We start from the raw sequence: 4655 nt of genomic DNA on the forward strand, positions 1-4655 counted from the left end.
TCCAAAGCAAAAATTTTGAAGCAACGAAGACATCGTCAGCTCTAGCCTTACCCACCCTTAGGAAGATGGAGTATTCTGATGACCAGGTTCCAGATTTCTGCGATGTCATACCTAGACAAAGTAGGACATATAAACCAAAGACCACTACAGATTCCCGCAAGGAAAACAGCGATACCGATGATGACACGCTGTTCACCTGTTCCGAAGAAGGATGCGTAAAAACTTTCCAAAGATTTTCATGTTCTGCATCTACTCCAATAAAATCGTGGGTGCCTCTGTCACATACATTTGTTCGGTACTAATTATGAGCCTTAGAGGCCGGTGATCATTTATGATGACATGCCGAGCAGAAAAATTGCATGTAGTGTATACGGTTCAACTTCTTTAAAATCAATTTAGAACTGTTACCATTAGTAAGGTTCTACTGCAGGTTTTCCCCCTCTTTATTAGTCATTCATATTATAGATTATCATGTAATTCAGCAAGTTTTACTGGAATAGTTGTGAAATTTTTTATTGTGTGTGTTTGCATCATCATTAAAACAAATTAAAACGATTTTTTAATCAATCTGGGTTTCCTGTGTCTTGCACCACAACAAGAAAGGTTGGGCTCCCTGTGGCACTCGGCCGTTGGCAAGTTCGAGTCGGTAATGAAAGAAACCAGATCGATGTTGTGTCTAAAAACATTCATAAAAATCCAGGTTTCAGAGTTTGCCAGGTAAGAATTCTTAAACAGCTACATTATTTAAGGCTATAAAAGTGTTTTAGGCTTGTTTTTGAGTTTATATTTTACTTATAAACACTAGTATCTTGTCTGTTATAGAAAGCGGCCAGAGGTCAGAAATGAGTAATTTGACCAAAGTTTGAAGACATACTGCGTGACACACAATCATTTGCCCAAAGATTTCTTTACATCACTAGAAAGACCAACATCTGAATAATCAACCAGCGAAGTTTCACGCGACGGAGAGGTTAAGCACATTCAGAATGAATATTTTTGTAAGACCTACTTTTTGATACTCTAAACACACGTCTAGCGAATAAAATTATTTTGTTATCTTAAAATTGTACAATTGATCCCAAAGTCACGCATATCGTACTCAATAGATTGTTCTTCAAGAATATGGGTTGTTTTAATTCCCAGTGTTGCTTATTTTGTGTCCAGCAGCCGCGAAAGTTGAGTCAAAATTTACTGTCGCGAACGGCGTTTTCGGGAGTGTTTGAAAAATTCCATTTTTCTCCATAATAAAGCGTTATTTGATCAAACCAACTATACAGCGATTCTTAGGATACATTACCCTAACTAACTTGAAAGTATGAGCGAAATCGATTTTTCGAAGTTTGCCACGGATTTTGAATTTTGCTTGATCGTTACAGACAGTCACTCTTAATAACTTTTAGTATTCCTCGGCTTCGGCCTTTATCCTCGTGATCTAACAACAAAATGTTTTGAATTTGTCTTGCTGAGATATTGAAAGATTATTGAATGACATATTCTTATTACTGTTTTGTCTCTTTTCTCCTTCCTCCTTAAATATTTCTTCCATCCCTCCACCGCAAACAAGCAAAAAACATAACAAACTATTAATTACATTGAATCAGTAATAATTAATTTCTCCCTTTTTCATCTGTTTGCCGGCTTTTCCTTCCTTCGTTTTTTTTTTTTTTTTTTTCTTTTTTTCTTTTTTCTCCCTTCTTTGCCTTTTTAAAGCCGTTTCTCCTTGGTCCTGATCTGTTCTCCTCTGGTCCATGAAGGAAAAATTAAGCTTGTGTGATGATTGAAAATAATCTTTGTTAGGACGAAATTTAAGTCGTTAAAAAAACGTTATGATTACAAAGATAAAGATTTTTTATGTCGACATTTTCCTTTAATTTAGTAAGAAAACTAGTTTTAGAAGACAACGTTTCAAAAGACAAGAGTCGACCTTACAGAGACCAAAAATCTGCTGATGTAGTACTGAAGAAAACAACTTGAAGCGCTTAGTAAAAAGATCGATATAAACATCCAGCCTGCGTTTAAGAGCCACAAAATCATGGATGAACTTCGTTTTTGTGAACCTAAGACGAAGATGGTAAACCAACAGTGCGTTGTGTATAAATTTGAATGTCCACTGTGTGAAACAGGGTATGTGGGTTAGTATTAGCTTTTCATTGTTATATTTATCCACGCGCCCCTTGTGGAAATCAGCTTTAGTTGACGGGGCAAGCGTGTTTAAATAAAGTGTTACCTACCTACCTACCTACCTAACCCGACACCTATCACAACACATCCAAGAGCACCGGATATCAAGTTCGTCCATAGCTAAACATCTGAAGAACATGCACCAAGATGATCAACGTTCAAATAATATTGACAGCAACTTTTGTGGTTCTGAAGAAATGCAGAGGAAAACTTGATTGCTTGATCTACTAAATGCTATATATCAAAGACCTTAAAGCAGAACTTAACAAACAATTAGACTCTATTAGAGCGAAAGTTTTCATTTATAATTTTTCTTTTTTCCTTTTTTTTTATTTTTCCTTTTTTTCTTTTGTCGTTTTCTCACTTGATTTTCATCGTTATGCGCTTTTATTGTCTTTTTTCCACTTGATTTATTCTATTTCATTGTTATTCGTTGAACTTTCACACTTCCTTTAGCTACATTTACATATAGTAGAGTTTACAGTTTTCATTAGACCTTATGATGTTTTCGAGACGACAACGAAACGTTGTCTTTTACAACTAGTTTTCTTACTAAATTGTATACCTAAAAGTATACCTTTATCAAATTTTCCTTAAAGCAAAATTAAACACATGAATAAACTATGTATACACTCAATTGAAGAATCGTTGACAGGTTCAGAAACATAGAACATAAAAGCTGAAACCGAAATGGCACATGGGAAATGACATAATTATATCATGATTTATTCATTTGCGCCATCCATGCAGTCGGTTTAGAATGCCAAAAGCGTATTAAAAACAGTGGATGATGCCACGGGTCGCCGGTCACAGCATGCATCTAATTAACGTACTTCCCATGTGCCATTTCAGTCTCAGCTTCTATGTTCTATGTTTCTGAACCCGACAACGATTCTTCAATTAAGTGTATATTTGTATATACCGAGTCACTAAAACTTTGACAATTTAGCGATATGTATAAACATATGATCCATCGTTAACTAGTTTTGGTTAAAAATAAAGAGACGTAAACAAGGAGCAATTTATCTGCAAACATGCTAATAAGTTTTATTACTTATTCTATAACTATTTTGCAACATTCTTTTGTTGAGAAATCATTATCCTGCACATATGTGTATAAATATCCCGAACATGTCAAAGTTTTCGGGATTCGGTATATATATACTTAGGCTATTGTTTCCAATTTTAATTTTTACACGATTTCGTACTGTAATGTTATTATACACTGATGAAGCCTTAACCGGCGAAACGCCTGTAATAAAACCAAAAATATCAACTTTGTGCCTTCAGAAGTCTTTCTTCAATTCATATATATGTTTGTATATTACATACACTGTTTGTGAAAAAATGTTGAGGATTTGAATTATATATGCATCTATATGTATCCCCTTTTTCCTATTGTCTTTTACTTGAAATTGGAAAGCCTATGTATATCCCATATATAAGTGTTTTATTTATTACTATTAGTTTAGATATTTCTATTCAACCCTTATACACATTCATAAAAAGCAGTTGGACCTGTATTCAAAAGCGACGGGCGTTGAAGTGTAGTCATTTCATATATTTATGTATGTATATCCCACATATATTATATATCTATATATCCACATATAAACTAATTGCATGTTTCCAGATTCTTTAAATATAGCAATTTTCAACCTAAAGTTAGCCAGATATCTAGTATTAATGCTCACAATGCACACTATGGTTATATTTCATCGAAAACATTGTATTTAACCTGTATTAAAACGTTTTTAAATTGAAAATTACCGATAATGCACTCAATATATCGATATTTATTATCCAATTATTATTAGAATCAAAAAGCTTTATATTAGTAATAATAATTGCAGGTAATTTACCTTTTGATGAACGAAGACTTCAAAAATCAATACCTTACAGTCCACTAAAATATTTGGTTTCGGTAGACGTTGGTGTTTAGTGATATTTACAGGAACCTCACCTGCGTTGCCTTTACTGGATTTGCATGAAAATGTAATTTAGTTGATTTTTTGGTATATATTATGTTTTATTTTCGTAATAGAGCCTTTAGCTGAGTACAGTTTGAGATTGAAAGTGTTTTATTTATTACTATTAGTTTAGATATTTCTATTCAACCCTTATACACATTCATAAAAAGCTGTTGGACCTCTATTCAAAAACGACGGGCGTTGAAGTGTAGTCATTTCATATATTTCTCCAGAAGTGTTTTTAATCTTTTTTAGATCTGAGATATTAGCATGTACTTGATATCATAAGGAGGCTCGAAACGGTTGTTCTTTAGCGCGCGCGCGCCCAAAGTCCGATGACCTAGAACTTGAAAAAAGGAAAAATTGTGCTTAAAAATTTAAATATTCAAACTAAAAATAAATCAAAAACTGTGCGGTGAAATTTCTTCAAATTTTGTATATGGCTTTGGTTTATGTTTTCGAAAACTTAAGGAAAACTAAAAAAGAAAACTAAAACGGAACTAT

At 33.5% G+C, this 4655-nt stretch overlaps 1 pseudogene; it reads left to right on the forward strand.

Annotated features, from left to right (window-relative positions):
• The first annotated feature begins 1668 nt into the window (after positions 1–1668).
• Positions 1669–2637, forward strand: LOC116304843 (uncharacterized; annotated as a pseudogene).
• The last annotated feature ends 2018 nt before the right edge of the window (positions 2638–4655 follow it).

The sequence above is a fragment of the Actinia tenebrosa genome, unplaced genomic scaffold (genome assembly GCF_029948245.1).
Source record: "Actinia tenebrosa isolate PJP-AT-01 unplaced genomic scaffold, QUT_ActTen_1.0 PGA_scaffold16__25_contigs__length_10494907, whole genome shotgun sequence".
Lineage (NCBI taxonomy): Eukaryota > Metazoa > Cnidaria > Anthozoa > Actiniaria > Actiniidae > Actinia > Actinia tenebrosa.